We start from the raw sequence: 18,661 nt of genomic DNA, 5'->3' as shown, positions 1-18,661 counted from the left end.
CCGCTTTCTTCCTGAGGTGGTTTAGAAGGGGACATGTGTGAGGATCCACTTAATATGTACCAATGTCACTGTCACAGTGCCTGCTGACAGCAGGCTCTCAGTAAACGCCTGCTTTAAAAAAAATAGCCCCACACTGCACACACCAACCAGCCTCAGAAGTTTAGAACCATCCACCCAGGCCACGGGGAAGGGCGAAGGCTCCTGGACCCACTCTAGCCCCTGCTGTAGGGGGCGGGAGCCAGGAAGTCTGCAGGCCCTCAGGCACGAGCCCTAACGTTTCCCACTGAGTGGCCTCTGGCTGTGACCTCTCCCTTTGCTGTGTGGACCAAGGGTGGGGAGGGTAAACGGTGGGCCGTCAAGGGAGGCAGGAGGGAGTGAAGGGCCTTGGTCATGGAGAGGGCAAGAAGCAGCAGGAGGCAGAGCCTGGACAACCTCCAGGCTTGGACCGCAGGGTGCTCCGTCCATTTGCTGCTGAAAGCTGAAGTTGGCCTGTGTCCACAATGCCAACCCTGCTCCCAGGAGACCAAATGTGACTCCAGATCAGGCAGAGAGCACTTTCTCTGTGTGCATTTTGCAGCACAGGAGGAAGCAGCCGGGTTTGACAGTCCTGCTCTGCCCCAAGAAGACCTAAATGCTCTCAGCCTCTTTGCCCACCTCCCTGCCTCCTAGACCTCACTGCATCTTTGCCCACCTCCCTGCCCCCTAGATGCCTCTTCACTAGTTCTTGCCCTGCCAAATACAAGGGCATCGTGTATCCCCTGGCTGACGAGTGACCATGATTAACAAGCGATGAAGCAACATCTCCATGATGTCTTATGGTGGGACTCTCACTTAGCCAAGTGACCCTTTTCTAAATGGGTTTCAGACTCAGTGACTTATAAGTAGGGGGGAACCTGGTTAGAAAAGCATAGTATTCCACCTGGGCATGCAGGTATCTCCAATCCTCTTTGGGAAGGAAGCAAGTCAGCAGTATCCCTCATATCCCTCATTTCACTTCTACTTACTGAGAATATTGTATAATGCTGTTTAGTTTTATTATTTTACTTCTTCAATACTTTTTAATGTCTGTATTTGACATTTATAAATTATATATTACCTTCTAAAAATATTTTAAGTCAACATATATGTTGCAGGATAGTTGTCCTGATTAAGAGATCAGAAAGCATAGAGAAAAGGGCAGAGAGAAAGGAATTGGGGATTAAGTGTGAATTTCCTGGAAGCCAAAACAGAAAGAGAATCACAGTTTTGATTGTTTGATCAAAAAAAAAAATCCAGCTCTGAAAACACAAACTTTTCTGGGTGCTAAATCTCAGTAGGTTCCTTTTACAAGAATCATTCAAGATAACATGGATGGTTTTCCACCATGACTTTTGGAAGATGCAGAAATGTTTTTCGTGTATCCATGGATAAGGTCAAGGGTGACTGATGACTTTAACCATTGATGTAACCATTACATAACTATTGATGTCTTTAGGCCAGAGCTGCTGTCCTCTTTGCTCTGAAACAATGTTGTAATGCCTATGATTGCTATTTATCAAAGAGTTCGGAAGAGGAAATAAATTAGAAATGGCATAAATAAAACCTTATAGTGACAGGATGGGAGCAACCACTCTGGGACCCATGAGGTGCCCTCTTTCCCTGCCAATTGTGCATCTTCCTGTTCTCATAGGGTCCCTCAGAACCCAAGCCAACTCCTTTTCCTGCATCCTCAGGGGCTCAATCCTCACGACCTGAACTCCCTCCCCCAGCATGTCAGTCTGCCTGTGTCAATGGGTTCAGTGGCCCGTGCTTTAAGATGTCTCTTAACTGATACTGGATAGAGCTTTAAAATTGTATACACTGTATTATCTTCCATAGCAATGGCTTCCACTTATTAAGCATATATATATCTACATCTCTCGTAGTCCAGACAAGTTATATATATATTATCTTTAAACCTCAAAAGGTAAGAATCATTTTTACTATTTGCATGTTAGAAAAATGATGATCACAAGTTTGGCCTCTGAGCCAAGGTTTGCGTTTGTATGCCGTCTCTTCCAGATACTAGCTCTATGACCCTGGGCAAGTTACTTTCCATCTCTGTGCCTCAGTTTCTTTATCTGTCAAATGAGGATAATAAAAGTACCTTGGAGGACTGCTGTATCAGCCAGGGATCCCTCAGAGAGGCCTATGAGTGATCTAGCATAAGGACCACACACAGAATTGGGAGCTCGCAGAGAAGGTTGTGGCCCTGGTGTTGGACCTAAGATCTCCCAGGTCAGCTAGACCAACAGTCTGGAGAAAAAGCTGATGGGAAGTCAAGGAGATCAAGGACATTCTGGAACCCATGAGGACAAACTGGAACCCAGGTCTGTCACCACTGCAACTTCATGAGGTGTGGTGACCTGAAGAGAAGCTGTCACCCTTTGTCATGGACCTAGAATGCACATGCTCAGGGCCAGGAGAAGCTGAAAATTGAACTCTAGTGGGAGCTGGAGGAGCTGCAGGCCTGAGGCAGCATCGTGCCCACAAGGTGGGACAGCGTGTGCAAGCCGCCACAGTGCCTGGCACCCTGCTCCAAACTTCAGAGCATGAAAAATGGCTGCTGCTTCATTTCCACCTCACATCCCAAGCTCATTTCTCTTGTGACTAACCTTTAACAGAATCATATGGGGAAGGGAATCCGGGAAACATAGTTCCCGTGTAGCTAAGTTGACGCAATGTAAAGCCAAGTTGGTTATGGGATGAAGTGATTAAAATATAGGGAAAAGATTTATTTATTTTTTATTTTTTCCAGTTTTATTGAGATATAATTGACATACAACACTGTATAAGTTGTACAGCATAATGACTTGACTTACATAAATTGTGAAATGATTACTATAATAAGTTTAGTTAACATCCGTCATCTCATGTATTTACCAAAAAAAAAAGGAATTTTTTTTCCTTATGAAGAGAACTCTTTGGATTTGCTTTCTTAACAACATTCAAATATACCATATAGCAGTGTCAACTATAGTCATCATGTGGTACATTACGTCCTTAGTATGTATTTATCTTATAACCGGAAGTTTGTACCTTTTGACCAATTTCATCCAATTCCCACACACACCCCCAGCCCCCACCTCTGGTAACCATCAATCTGTTCTCTGTATCTATGAGTTTATTTTGTTTGGTTTTTGGATTCCACGTATAAGTGAGATGATACATTATTTATCTTTCTCTGTCTAACATTTCATTTAGCATAATGCCCTTGAGGTCCATACATGTTGTTGCAAATGGCAGAATTTCTTTCCTTTTAGTGGCTAAATAGTATTCCTCTTTGTGTGTGTGTGTGTGTGTGTGTGTGTGTATACCACAACTTCTTTATCCATTGATGGACACTTAGGTTGTTTCCATGTCTTGGCTGTTGTAAACAATGTAGCTGTGATCATGCAGACATCTCATCAACACAGTGATTTTGTTTCCTTCAGATAAGTACCAGAAGTGAAATTGCTGGATCATAGGGTAGTGCTATTTTTAATTTTTTTAGGAATTTCCACACTGTTTTCCATGGTGGCTGCATCAATTTACATTCCCACCAACAGTGCATGAAGGTTCCCTTTTGTCCACATCCTCACCTCTTTTTCATCCACATCCTCTTGTCTTTTTGCTGATAGCCATTTTAACAGGCGTGAGGTCATATCTCACTGTGGTTTTGATTTGCATTTCCCAATGACTAGTGATGTGGAGCACCTTTACATATATCTGTTGGCCATTCATATATCTTCTTCGGAAAAATGTCTATTCAGTTCCTTTGCCCATTTTTAAGTTGGGTTATTTGCTACTTTGCTATTGAGTTGTATGAGTTATTTATATATTTTGGATATGAACCTCTTATCAGACATATGGTTTACAAATATTTTCTCCCATTTCTTAGGTTGTCATCGCATTTTCTTGAACACTTATTTAGCTGTGGAGAAACTCTTCAGCTTGATGTAGTTCCACTTGTTGATTTTTTATTTTGTGGCTTGTGCTTTAGGTGTCTTATCCAAAAAATCATTACCAAGATCCATGTCAAGGAGCTTTTTTCCTATGTTTTCTTCTAGAAGTTTTATGGTTTCCACTCTTACATTTAAGTCTTTAATCCATTTCAAGGTACTTCTCTGAGTGGTATAAGATAGGGGTCTAGTTTCATTCTTTTACTTGTGACTATCCAATTTTCTAAGCACCATTTATTGAAGAGACTTTCTCCAGTGAGTATTCTTGACTCCCTTGTCAAATATTAGTTGACTGTATATGCATGAGTTTATTTCTGGACTCTCAAGTGTGTCCCATTGATCTATGTGTGTGTTTTTATGCCAGTACCATATGGTTTTGATTACTATAGCTTTATGATATAGCTTGAAATCAAGAAATGTGATGCCTCCAGCTTTGTTCTTCTTTCTCAAGATTGCTTTGGATATTCGAGGTCTTTTGTGGTTCCATATAGATTTTAGGACTGTTCTTTCTACTTCTGTGAAAAATGCCATTGCAATCTTAATAGGGATTACATTGAATCTATAGATATCTTTGGATAGTATGGACATTTTAACAATATTCTTCCAATTTGTTAACCTGGGGTGCCTTTCCATCTATTTGTGTCTTCAATTGCTTTCATCAATGTCTTGTAGTTTTTAGTGTAGAGAACATTCACCTCCTTGGTTAAATTTATTCCTAAGTGTTTTTATTGTTTTTCGTGCTATTGTAAGTGGGATTGTTTTCTTTATTTCTTTTTCAGATAATTTGTTTTTAGTATATAGAAATGCTATTGATTTTTGTATGTTAATTTTGTATCCTGCAACTTTACTGAATTTATTGATTAGATCTAACAGTTTTTTGGTGGCATTTTTAGGATTTTCTATATATAAAATCATGTCATCTGCAAATACAGACCATTTTGCTTCTTCCTTTCCAATGCTGATTACTTTATCTTTTTACTGCCTGATTGCTCTGGCTAGAACTTCCAGTACTCTGTTGAATAGGAGTGGTGAGAGTGGGCACCACGGACTTGTTCTTGATCTTAGAAGAAAAGCTTTCAACCTTTCACCATTGAGTGTGATGTTAGCTGTGGACTTGTCATTTATAGCCTTTATTATGTTGAGGTACTTTCCCTCTAACCTAATTTGTTGAGAATTTGTATCATTTTGTCAAATGATTTTCTGCATCTTTTGAGATGATCGTATGATTTTTTCTTTCATTCTATTAATGTGATATATCACATTTATTAATTTGCCTATGTTGAACCATCCTTGCATCCCAGGAGTAAATCTCACTTGATCATGGTGAATGATCCTTTTAATGTGCTGCTGAATTCATTTTGCTACTATTTTATTCAGAATTTTTGCATCTCTATTCATCAGGGATATTGGCCTGTGGTTTTCTTTTCTTGTAGTGTCCTTTTCTGGCTTTGGTATCAGGGTAATCCTGGGCTTGTAAAATGAGTTTGGAAGTGTTCCCTCCTCTTTAATTTTTTGGAAGAGTTTGAGAAGGATTGGCATTAATTCTTCTTGAAAACTTTGGTAAAATTTACCAATGAAGCCACCTGCTCCTGGGGTTTTCTTTGTTGGGAGATTTTGGATTACTGGTGTGATCTCCTTTCTAGTAATTAGTCTGCTCAGATTTTCTATTTCTTTGTGATTCGGGCTTGGTAAGTTGTATGTTTCTAAGAATTTTTCCATTTCTTCTACATTGTCCAGTTTGTTGGTGTATAGTTGTAGTAGCTGTTTATCCTTTGTATTTCTGTAACATCAGATGTAATGTCTCCTCTTTCATTAATAATTTTGTTTATCTGAGTCCTCTCTCTTTTATCCTTGGTTTGTTTAGCTAAAGATTTTTCAATTTTGTTTATATTTTTAAGGAATCAACTCTTAGTTTTGTTAATCTTTTCTAATGTTTGCCTGTTTTGTATTTCATTTATTTCTGCTCTAATCTTTATTCTTTCTTTCCCTTAGCTAAATTTGGGCTTAGTTTGTTCTTTTTCTGGTTCCTTGAGGCAAAGATTTAGGTCATTTATTTGATCTTTTTTTTTTTTTTTTTGATCTCTTTCTTGTTGTTTATGTAGGTGCTTATTGTTATGAACTTCTGTCTTAGAAATGTTTTTGCTGAATTCCATCAGTTTTGGGATGCTGTGTTTCCATTTTCTTTTGTCAAAGGTACTTTTTGATTTCTCCTTTAATTTCTTCTTTGATCCTTTGGTTGTTCAGGAAACTGTTGTTTAATTTTCATGTATTTGTGTGTTTTCCAGTTTCCCTCCTGTTTTGATTTCTAGTTTCATACTGTGTGGTCATAGAAGATATGTGGTATGATTTCAGTCTTGAATTTGCTGAGACTTGTTTTGTGGCCTAACATATGGTCTATCCTAGGATATGCTCCATGTGTGCTTGAGAAGAACATGTGTTCTGCTGTTGTCAGATAAAATGTTCTGTGTATGTCTGTTGGGTCCATTTGGCCTATAGTATTGTTCAAATCCACTGTTTCCTGACTGATTCTCTGGATGATCAATCCATTGCTGAGAGTGTTTTACTAAAGACCCCAACTATTATTTATTGGTATTTATTTCTCCTTTTAGCTCTGTTAGCTTTTGCTTTATATATTTAGATGCTCCAATGTTGAGAACATAAATATTTAAAGTTGTTATATCTTATTGAATGATTGACTCCTTTATCATTATATAATCACCTTCTTTGTATCATCCTACCATTTTTAATTTAAAGTCTATTTTGTCTGATCCAAGTATAGCAATCTCTGCTCTTTTTGGTTACCATTTGTTTGAAATATTTTCTTTCCATCATTTTACTCTCAGTCTATGTGTATCTTTAAAGCTAAAGTCAGTTTCTTGTAAGGCTAAAGTTGGTTTCTTGTAGATCCAAAACATTGGGTCTTGTTTTTTTGTTTGTTTTTTTTTTTTTCCTTTCAGCCATTCTATGTCTTTTGATGGGAGAATATAACTCATTTACATTTAAAGTCATTACTGAGAGGTAAGGACTTAATCTTGCCATTTTTGTTAATCTTTTCTGGCTGTTTTGTAGATCCCATTGTTCCTTACTTCTTTTCCTGCTGTCGTTTTTTGTGTTTTGATGTCTTTTGGTATCAGAATGCCTTGACTTCTTTATTGTCTTCTTTTTGTGTAATTACCACAAGGTTTTTCCTTGTGGTTACCATGAGGCTCACGTAAAATATCTTAAAATTATGACACACTCTATTTTAAACTGATAACAGCTTCACTTCAATAGCATTCCTAAGCTTTATACTTTTACTTCTCCCCCTCACACTTTCGATTTTTGATGTTACACTTTGCATATTTTTTATATTGTGTACCACATTAACATATTACTGTAGTTATGGGGTATTTTGGGGGTGTTTTTGGTGAGGAGGATTGGCCCTAAGCTAACATCTGCTGCCAATCTTCCTCTTTTTGCTTGAGGAAGATTGTCTCTGAGCTAACATCTGTGCCATTCTTCCTCTTTTTTTTATATGTGGGATGCTGCCACAGCCTGGCCTAATGAACAGTGTGTAGGTCCACACCAGGCATCCAAACCCACAAACCCTGGGCTGCCAAAGCAGAGTGCATGAACTGAATGACTATGCTGCCAGGCCAGCCCTGTGGTTATTTTTACTACATTTGCTTTTTAACTTTTAAACTAGAGTCATAAGTGAATTATGCACCATTGCCATATTACAAAATCTAACGGACTATGTATTTACCATTACTACTAAATTTCACACTCTCTTATGTTTTTATGATATTAAATATCTTCCTTTTACTTCCACTCAAATAACTCTCTTTAGCATTTCTTGTAAGGCAAGTCTAGTGCTAATAAATCCCCTCAGTTTTTGTTTCTTTGGGAAAGTCTTTATCTCTTCTTCATTTCTGAAGGACAGCTTTGCTGGATATAGAATTCTTGGTTGACAGTTTCTTTCTTTCAGTATTTTGTATATATCATCCTATTCTCTCCTAGCCTGAAAAGTTTCTGTTGAGAAACCTGCTGGTAATCTTATGGCAGTTACCTTGTATGTAACTTGTCTCTTCTTTCTTGCTATTTTCAGAATTCTTTATCTTTGACTTTTGACATTTTCATTATAATGTGTCTTGGTGTAGCCCTGCTCAGGTTCAACCTATCTCAGGTCTTTTGGGCTTCATGGATCTGGGTGTCCATTTCTCTCCACAGGTTTGGGAAGTTTTCAACCATTATTGCTTTAAATATATTTTCTGTCCCTTTCTCTTTCTCATCTCTTTCTGGAATTCCCATAATGTGGATATTGTTTCTTTTGATTGTGTTCTGTAAGTCTCTTAGACTTTCTTCACTATTTTTCATTCTTTTTTTTGCTTCCCTGACTGAGTAATTTCAAATGTTCTGTCTGCTAGATCATTGATTCTTTTTTCTGCATGGTCAAGTCTGCTTTTGAAGCTGTCTATTGAATTCTTCAGTTCACTCGTGTTTCTCAGCTCAAGGTTTCTGGGCTGTTTTTGTTTCTGATGATTTCTATTTCTTTGTGGAACTTCTTATTTTGTTTATGCATTATTTTTCTAATTTTTTTTAGTTGTCTGTCTATGTATTCTTGTAGTTCATTAAACTTTTTAAAGAGGATTATTCTGAATACTTTGACAGTTCATAGATCTCCATTTCTTTAGGGTCAGTTATTGGAGCTTTACAGTCATGTGTTCCTTAACGATGGGGATACATTCTGAGAAATGCATCATTAGGAATTTCATTGTTGTGAGAACATCATAGATGTACTTACACAAACCTAGATGGTATAGCCTACTACACACTTAAACTGTATGTTACTAATCTTATGGGACCACCATCATATATGCAGTTTGTTGTTGACTGAAATGTCATTATGCAGCATATGACTGTATTAGTTTCCTTTGGTAATGTCACGTTTACCTGATTTTTTGTGATCCTTGATTCCTTACATTGGTATCTGTGCATTCAAGTAAGCAGTCTCTTTTCCAGACTTTGCAGGTTCATTTTGGCAGAGACAACTCTTCATCAGTCTGCTCACCTTGTTGGACATGTCAGCTGGTAACCTACTTGTGCCAGTGGGGCTTGCTATCAGGGTCTATCTTTGGACAAGGCCACTGCCCAGCCTCTGAGGTCACAGGAGGGCTGCCACTGGCTGAGAACATTGGTTAGGACTGTTGGCTTGGTTCCCTGACCAAGCAAGGCCAGAGGATGGGCTCCACAGTTGTCTGGGTTCTCTTGTCAGGCTTTCTAAATGGTCAGGACTGGGTATTATACTCTGCAGTAGGCAGGGCTATGAATTAGCTTCCTTGCTCTGGCAGGGCAGCAGAACAGGCCCCAAGGCCTACATTGCTCATTGTTTGGGGACCCAAATCAAGCTAGACTGTGCACTAAATATCCTGGTCAGATGGGGTTACCAGTTTTGCTCTGCAGACAGGAAAGCGCTGTGCCATGCCTCTGTAAGCAGGACTGTAGGATGGGCTACACAGCTTTTCATATCCTCTATTTAGGTCCCCTGGTCAGACAGACTGAATACTGTATTCAGCAGTAGGTAGGGCAACAAATTAGTTTTCCTGCCCAAGCAGGGCACCCCAAGGCTCTTGTTTGGGGGTCAAATTAGGCAGAACTATCCATCACATTTCCTGGCCTGATGGGCCACCACCCTAGCTCTGCAGATGGGTGGATGCTGGCCAGTTATCCACTCAGTGCTGCTATATCAGGGTTGCAAGATGGGCTACACAAATTTCTAGGAGCTCTGGTTAGGTTTCCAGGTTGGGTCGGACTAGTGGCTGTCTTCAGCTTTAGGTGGGCTATTACTTTCCCTGCATGGTTGGCACTGCAAAACAGGCCCCAGGGCTGGCAAGGCTCGTTGTTTGGGAATCAAATTAGACAGACCTACACACAAAGCATCCTGGACAGATGAGGCCACCGTCTTGGCTCAGCAGATGCAGGGCCACTGATCAGGTTCTCCTCTCAAGTGCCACTGTGATCAGGGCTGCAGGGTGGGCTTCTGAGATTCCCAGGAGCTCTGGTTGGGTTTCCTGGTTAGCAGAGTTGGAGGCTGTTTCAGCACGGGGCAGGGCTACAGGTTAGCTTCCCTGCCCACGGGGTGGGGGATGGAGTGATGGGCATGCAGAGCATGCCCCAAGGCTGACACAACTCTTCTTTGGGAGCTAATCAGGCAGACCCGTGCACCAAACTTTCTGCCAAATGGGGTTCCCAACTTGTCTCTGCAGACAGGCAGAGCTGCTAGCTGGGCTTTCTGCTCAAGTGCTGCTGGACCGAGCCATTTCCCAGGAGCTCAGCTCAGGCTTCAGGGTTGAGCAGGGCCCGAAGCTACCCTCAGCAGTGGGCAGAGCTAGGAATTTGCTCCCCTTCCTGGACAGAATTGGAGAGCTGACTCCAAACAACTTCCCAGGTGTTCTGGAAGACTTTTTGGTAGGGTGGGGCCCGGAGCTCCACTCAGCAGTGAGCAGGGCTATGAATTAACTCCGCTGCCTGGGTAGAGCAAAGAACTGGCTCCAAGCTCAGCAAGGCTCTTTGTTTGTGATCTTGACTCAAGCTGACCCACAACCCAAATTCCCTGGCCAAACGGTGACACTGATTTTGCCCTGCAGATAATCAGCTCTGCCTACTGGAGACTATTCTCAAGCATTGCTGGGCTATGCAGCTTCCAGGTGTTCTGGCCTGTCTTTATGGTTGCGCAGGGCTAGGAGCTATACTCAGCAGTGGATGGGGCTATGACTCAATTTCCCTTCCTGAACCAGAGGACAGACCAGGCTCCAGAGCTGTGAAGGCTCTTCGTTTGAGGTCCTGAATCAGGCAGACCTGTACCTTGCCAAGTTCTCTGGTCAGACTGCACCACCATCTTGGCTCTGCAGATGAGCAGAGCTGCTGGTTGGAACTACTACTTGGGTGCTGTAGGTAGGAACTATGTCCGCCAAGATCCAAGGACTTGTTGTTGCAAGCCCCTCCCACCTTCTCTGTCACAGATACCCAGTGGTCAGGCCCCACAGATTCTCCTGTGATCCTCATGAGGCAAGACTGGAATAGGGGCTCCCAAGAAGTGATCCACAATGCTAGGGGAGCTGGATGTTCACCCTGGGCTCTCTTTTCCTGCTGGAGGAACCAGAGGCTCAGGGGAGACCTCTCCTTGTGGTGGTGTGCTGGCCCGGAGGAGAGGCAATGCTGTCAGCATATAGCCGCTTCTCTTGCCCTTCTAATGCAGTGTGTCTTGGTCTCTGTGGTGCCGAGGAGTATGTCAGCCTCATCCCTGTGTTTCAGGATTTTCTCAGTGGTATCTTGTCTATGAATAATTGTTAGTTGTCCTTCTTGTGAGGGAGAGTGAAGATAGGAATGACCTAAGTCGCCATTTTGGGGACGTAACTCATAGGGATAGGATCTTGAATAATAAATCCTGGTACGCAAGTTCTATTAAGTATTTGCTGCTGTTGTTATTATTGTTATTATCATTATCATCACTGCCATCATCATCAGAACTGGTAAGCCACTTGCCCCAGGCCACAGAGCTGGTAAGTGGTGCAGTCAGGATTTAGATGCACAGAAGTGGCACTGCCATTAGCTGAATTTGGTGGCTGCCCAGGTCCTTCCAACTTTAGAGGCCTCTCTCCAGACCACAACAAAGCACGTTCCTGCCTGAGACAAAAATTCAAGATGCTTGATTGGCACATGTGAACATGTGCCCATCTCAGCCACTTACATGGGATTTACTTAAATTATTTTTCAGAGATGCAGGCTGAAATATTTAGGAGTAAAATGTTATGAAAGCCACAAATTGCTTTCAAGTGGTTCAGCAAAAAGCTGTATATAGGTTGTACTACATATATATATTCTCATCCATATATATATGCATACAGATAAATGATAAAATATAATACACATATAAAATATATCTATACATATATAGATAAAGGAGATAAGACAAAATAACAATTGTATCTATAACATTCCTTGTACTATTCTTTCAACATTTTTTGTATATTTGAAAAGTTTCATAATTAACATTGGAGAAAAGGACATGTATTTTCAGCTATTTTTAGGGGATATTTTTGGGGCCCTTCCTCCATGAAGCCCACTGCATAGACATTGCCAGCTTTTTATGTAGAGTATATAAATAAATATACTAGACAAAATATAAAACAAATATAAGCTTCTCTACTCCTAAATTGGTATCTAAAGCTGCATTTTAATGTGCCAGGAATCCTCCTGTCTGACCCCAAAGCCAGTTGAGCTAGTGGGGCCCAGTGTCACTCTCAGGATGCATATGCAATTGTTTCTTTATGGCAGAACTTGGCAACTAAACTTTGAAGAACGCGAGGAGGCCCATTATGGGTGACATGGATTAATGATTTACAATCCTGTAAGTTTATAGCCATTGTAAAAATGTCTGTCAGTAGGAATGGAAGTAGCAAGGGCAGAAACGAGCATTATCCCACTAAAAGACAAGGCCACCTATTTGGAAAAGTGTGGTCTGCCTCCTGTGCAGTCAGTGCCATGGCCTCTGCTCACACAGGGCCCTCTGGCTTCCATCGTGTGCTCCTGCCCTCAGACTGGCACTGCAACGGCATCTGCTACCGTAATGAATCTTTATGGCAGTTGTTGACATCAACACAGACCTGTAATCTTTAGGTCCTGGGGAATTTATATCATGCCTAAATTTAAACAAGTTGTTCATTCAGCCAGTTTATAGAGTGTCTGCTCTGCACAGGCACTGTCAGCTCAGAATACAGCAGTAAACAATAGAGACAGGAATCCCTGGCCTCATGAAATTTATATTCTAGCAGGAGGAGACAGATAAATAAATGTACCAAGAATTATATAGTTTGTTAGGAGGTGCCATGGCGGGAAATGGATTCAACCTGCTTTGTAAAACTTATAATACAAGGCTTATTGTGTTTATCAAAACACTGTGTATCAAACTTTCAAAGCCTGAGAATTTTTAGTTACTTTAGTCAAGCATTACTTGTCCTCATACATGCTAAGATTCACTGTAATACAGGCCAAAAACTTGTAGAAACGTGTAGAGAAACCTTCTTTGGAAGAAATGATCGAATACTTTTCAAATGCACTTTTCTGCTTTTGTGTAATACATATTATACAAAATATGTAGAGGATATTTTTTTCTGAACCACCTCCTTCAAAGTCACCTAGAGTGTTTGATAAAAATGCAGGTGCCCCCAGACATACTGACTCATATTCTTTTGGATGAGGCCAGTGAATCTGCACCAAGGGGTTTTATTCTATTCTGTACTTTAGGAGATTGGATGTTGGTTTGTTTCCTTGTTGTTTTTTTTTTTAATTGAGATATTTTTGACAAGAAAAACATTATATTAATTTCAGGTGTACAGTATAATAATTCAATATTTGTGTATATTGCAAAATGATCACCACAATAAGTCTAGTTAACATCCATCACTACACAGTTATAAATTTTTTGGCTGTGATAAGAACTTTTAAGATCTACTCTCTTAACTTTGTAATGTGCCGTAAAGTATTAACTATAGTCACCATGCTGTACATGACATCCCCATGACTTATTTATTTTATAACTGGAAGTTTGTACTTTTTTACCACCTTCACCCATTTTGCCCACCCCCAAGCCTTCACCTCTGGCAGCCACCAATTTGTTGTCTGCATCTATGAGTTCAGTTTTTTGTTATTTTAAGTTCCACATATAAGTGAGATCATACAGTATTTATCTTTCTCTGTCTGACTTACTTCACTTAGCGTAATGCCCCCGAGATCCATCCAATTTTTGCAAATGGCAAGATTTCCTTCTTTTTTATGGCTAAATAATATTCCACTTTTATTTATATACCACTTTTCTTTATCCATTCATCCATCGATGGGCACTTAGGTTGCTTCCATGTCTTGGCTATTGTAAATAATGCTGCAGTGAACATAGGGGTGTATATATCTTTTCGAGTTAGTGTTTTCATTTCCCTTGGATACATACCCAGAAGTGGAATTGCTGGATCATATGGTAGTTCTACTTTTAATTTTTTGAGGAACCTCCATCCTGTTTTCCATAGTGGCTGCACCAATTTACATTCCCACAAACAATGCACAAGGGTTTTCTTCACATCCTCACCAACACTTGCTATTTCTTGTCTGTTTGATAATAGCCATTCTAACAAGTGTAAGGTGGTATGTCGTTGTGGTTTTGATTTGCAATCAAAATTATTAGTGATGCTGTGCACCTTTTCATGTACCTGTTGGCCATCTGTATGTCTTCTGTGGAGAAATGTCTATTCAGATCCTCTGCCCATTTTTTAATCAGATTGGGTTTTTTTCACTGAGTTGTGTAAGTTCTTTATGTATTTTGGATATTAGCCCCTTATCAGATATATAATTTGCAAATATTTTCTCCCATTCAGTATGTTGCCTTTTCATTTTGTTGATGGTTTCCTTTGCTGTGCAGAAGCTTTTTAGTTTGATGCAGTCCTGCTTGTTTATTTTTGCTTTAGTTCCCTTTGTTTTTGGTATCAGATGAAAAAAATCACCACCAGGGCCAATGTCAAGAGCTTATCGATATGTTTTCTTCTAGAAGTTTTATGGCTTCAGGTCTTACGTTCAAGTCTTTAATCCATTTTGAGTTCATTTTTGTGTATAATGTAAAACAGTGGCAGTCTCATTCTTTCACATGTGTCTGTCCAGTTTTCCCAGCACCATTTATTGAAGAAACTGTCCTTTCCCCGTTGTATATTCTTGGCTCCTTATCATAAATTAATTGAGCATATATGCATGAATTTATTTCTGGGCTCTGTATTTTCTTCCATTGATCTATGAACTTGTTTTTATCCCAATACCATACTGTTTTGATTACTACAGCTTTGTAATATAGTTTGAAATCAGGAAGTGTGATGTTTTTTCTCAAGATTGCTTTGTTGTTTTTTCTCAAGATTGCTTTGACTATTTGGGGTCTTTTGTGGTTCCATACAAATTTTAGGATTGTTTGTTCTATTTCTATGAAAACTCCCATTGAAATTTTGATAGAGATCTCATTGAATCTGTATATTTCTTTGGACATTTTATAATATGAATTCTTCCAGTCCATGAGCAGGAATGCTTTTCCCTTTACTTGTGTCTTCTATTTCCTTCATCAGTGTTTTCCAGATGTCAGTGTACAGGTCCTTCACCTCCTTGGTTAAATTTATTCCTAGGTATTTTATTCTTTTTGATGCAATTGTAAATAGGATCATTTTTTTATTTCTCTTTGTGATAGTTTGTTATTAGTGTGTATAAACACAACAGATTTTTGCATATTTATTTTGTATCCTGCAACTTTATTGAATTTGTTTATTCTAACCATTTTCTGGTGGCGTCTTTATGGTTTTCTATATATGATATCATATCATTGATATTATTGACAAGTATTGACAGTTTTACTTCTTTTCTGATTTGGATGCCTTTTATTTGTTTTTCTTGCCTAATTACTCTACCTGGGACTTCCAATACTGTGTTAAATAAAAGTAAGGAGAGTAGGGGGCTGACTCAGTGGCACAGCGATTAAGTTCACATGTTCTGCTTCAGCGCCCCAGGGTTCGCCGGTTCGGATCCTGGGTGTGGACCTACGTACTGCTTGTCAAGCATGCTGTGGCAGGTGTCCCACATATAAAGTAGAGGAAGATGGGCACAGATGTTAGCTCAGGGCCAGTCTTCCTCAGCAAAGAGAGGAGGATTAGCAGCAGGTGTTAGCTCAGGGCTCATCTTCCTCAAAAAAAAAAAAAAAAAAAAGGAGTAGGCATCCTTGTCTTGTTCCTGATTTTAGAGGAAGAGCTTTCAGCTTTTCACTACTGTATATGGTGTTAGTGGTTGGCTTCTCATATACAGCCTTTATTTTGCTTAGGTATGTTCCCTCTATGCCCAGTATGCTGAGAGTTTTGATCATAAATGGATGTTGTATTTTGTTAAATGCTTTTTATGCATCTATTGAGATGATCATATGCTTTTTATCTTTCATTTTTTTAATGTGTGTATGACATTGATTGATGTTGAACCATCCTTGCACTCTTGGAATAAATCCCACCTGAACATGGTGTATGATCCTCTTAATGTATCATTGAGTTCAGTTCACTAATATTTTGTTGAGGATTTTTGCATCTATGTTCATCAGGGATGTTGGCCTGTAATTTTCTTTTCCTGTGTCATTGTTATCTGGTTTTGGTATCAGGGTAATCCTGGCCTTATAAAATGAGTTTGGAAATATTCCTTCCTCTTCTGTTTTTGGAAAAGTTTGAGAAGAATTGGCATGAATTCTTCTTTAAATGTTAGGTAGAATTCACCAGTGAAGCCATTTGGTCCTGGGCTTTTGTTTGTTGGGAATTTTTGGTTACTGTTTCAATCTCCTTATAGTTGGTCTATTCCTCATGATTCAGCCTTGGTAGGGTGTATGTTTCTAGGAATTCATTACATTTCTTCTAGGTTGTCCCATTTGTTTGCATATAATTGTTCGTAGTAGCCTATTATGATCCTTTGTATTTCTGTAATATCAGTTGTAACAGCTCCTCTTTCATTTCTGATTTTACTTGGTTGAGCCTCTGTTTTTTTCTTGATGGGTCTAGCTAAAGGTTGTCAATTTTGTTTATCTTTCAGAATACCACCTTTTAGTTTCATTGATCTTTTCTATTGTCTTTTTATCTTTATTTCTGCTCTAGTCTTTGTTATTTTCTTCCTTCTACTAACTTTAGGCTTCATTTGTTCTTCTTTTTCTACTTCCTTGAGGTGTAAAGTGAAGTTTTTTATTTGAGATCTTTCTTGTTTCTTGATATAGGCATTTATCTCTATAAACTTCCTTCTTAAAACTGCTTTTGCTGCATCTCATAAGTTTTGCTTTGTTGCATTTCCAGTTTCAATTGTTTCAAGGTAATTTTTATTTCTCTTCTGACTCCTTTTTTGACCCATTGGTTGTTCAGTACCATGTTGTTTAATCTCCACATATTTATGAACTTTCCAGTTTTCTTCTGGTAATTAATTTCTAGTTTCTTATCATTGTGGTTAAAAAAGATAGTTGATATGATTTCAATCTTCTTAAATTTATTAAGGCTTTTTTATGGCCTATCCCGGATCTGTCCCAGATCTATCCCTATATATCCTATATGATCTATCCCAGAGAATGTTTCTTGTGCACTTAACAATTTATGTACATGATGTTGAAAATTCCAAAATGTGTGTTATTTTAGTCTATCCCAATGTATTATCTGAACTACTTGTTGTCAGAAATTTCAACTAGATTTTCCTCCCTGGGACCTCGAAAGAGAAAGATATCTTTCCAAAACTGAGAAGCAAATAAAATACCTAAAACTGCAAGGCTGAAATCACACCTAAATCATTAAGTTATTATAGGCCACCTGTTCATTTCCTACCAATTTTCAGGAAATTAGGTTTCACTATCGTAGCTTTCTTCACCTAAGTTTCTTCACCTAGCTTTCATATAAATAAAATTTTTTAAAATGTCCTCTTTTTCTGATCCAAAAGATATTCAAATGATATAAATGAGAAATGTAATTTAGTTAAGAGAAAGCCTGCTGTTGAATCATCCAAGTAATGATCTGAAGTGTAAGGGCTAAGAGGCCTTCTGTTAATGTTCAGCACTTGTCATCTTCCTATTGTGGCCAAATAAGATGTTCCCTTCCCAGTACTCCTTTGTTGAGAGCCTCCCCCACCATTCACATAGATACAGCTGAAATGCCAGGCTAGAATAACCCACTCCTGCCTCCCAGCTGTAGTTGATGTATCTAGACTACAGTCATGTACCACATAAAGACATTTCGGTCAGTGATGGACCATGTATATGATGGTGGTCCCATAAGATTAGTACTATATAGCCTAGGTGTGTAGTAGGCTGTATCATCTAGGTCTGTGTAAGTACACTCCATAATGTTCACACAACAACCAAATCACCTAACTACACATTTCTCAGAATGTATCCCCATCGTTAAGCTACGCATGACTGTATCTGTACACTGATGTCATTTTGGCGTTAGGGAAATGGTATTGATTGGGAAAGAAAAGTTAGTCTCTCTCCAGATGGCTGAAGCTTTAATATGTAAAGCTTTGGAGTGGTCAGCAGCTGTGTTACCACCACACAGACAAAGCCACCCTGCCCTGAGAGAGGAGAATGGTTCTGACCTATCAAAAAAGGCCAGAGAAGAGAAAGAATGGGCCTTATTGTGTATGAAATCTTAGCTCCACCTATTCCTGTGGCACGCTGCACTTCTGCATTCGTGGGTGTCTCCCTAGTATTCTTACATTAAATCTCCCTTTTTAATAGTGTGAGATGAGTTTCTGTCCTTGACAACCAAAAGAGTAATACATTCAATCTTAAAAGACAAAATTCAATTTTGATCATCATCTTTTAAAGGACTCTATAAAGGATCAGTGTAAACAGTTGAGGAAATAGTAAACAGGATCAAGGAGGAAACTTCCAGGGCTTTGGCTTTTTTGTGTGTGTGTGTGAGGAAGCTTGGCCCTGAGCTAACATCTGTTGCCAATCTTCCTCTTTTTGCTTGAGGAAGATTGTTGCTGAGCTAACATCTGTGCCAGTCTTCCTCTGTTTCATGTGGGATGCTACCACAACGTGGCTTGATGAGCAGTGATAGGTCCAGGCCCAGAATCTGAACCCACGAACCCTGGGCCACTAAAGCGGAGTGCCCAAACTTAACCACTATACC

The 18,661-nt window shown here is 39.4% G+C and overlaps 1 protein-coding gene across 6 annotated transcripts in view; it reads left to right on the top strand.

Annotated features, from left to right (window-relative positions):
- Window positions 1-18,661, top strand: part of FAM124A (family with sequence similarity 124 member A) — an 88,244-nt gene that overhangs the window by 38,250 nt on the left and 31,333 nt on the right. The window lies entirely within an intron of this gene.

Source organism: Equus asinus, chromosome 11 (genome assembly GCF_041296235.1).
Source record: "Equus asinus isolate D_3611 breed Donkey chromosome 11, EquAss-T2T_v2, whole genome shotgun sequence".
In the NCBI taxonomy this organism is placed as follows: domain Eukaryota; kingdom Metazoa; phylum Chordata; class Mammalia; order Perissodactyla; family Equidae; genus Equus; species Equus asinus.
Note: the sequence above shows the minus strand (reverse complement) of the source record. Positions and strands in the feature narration are given on the sequence as shown.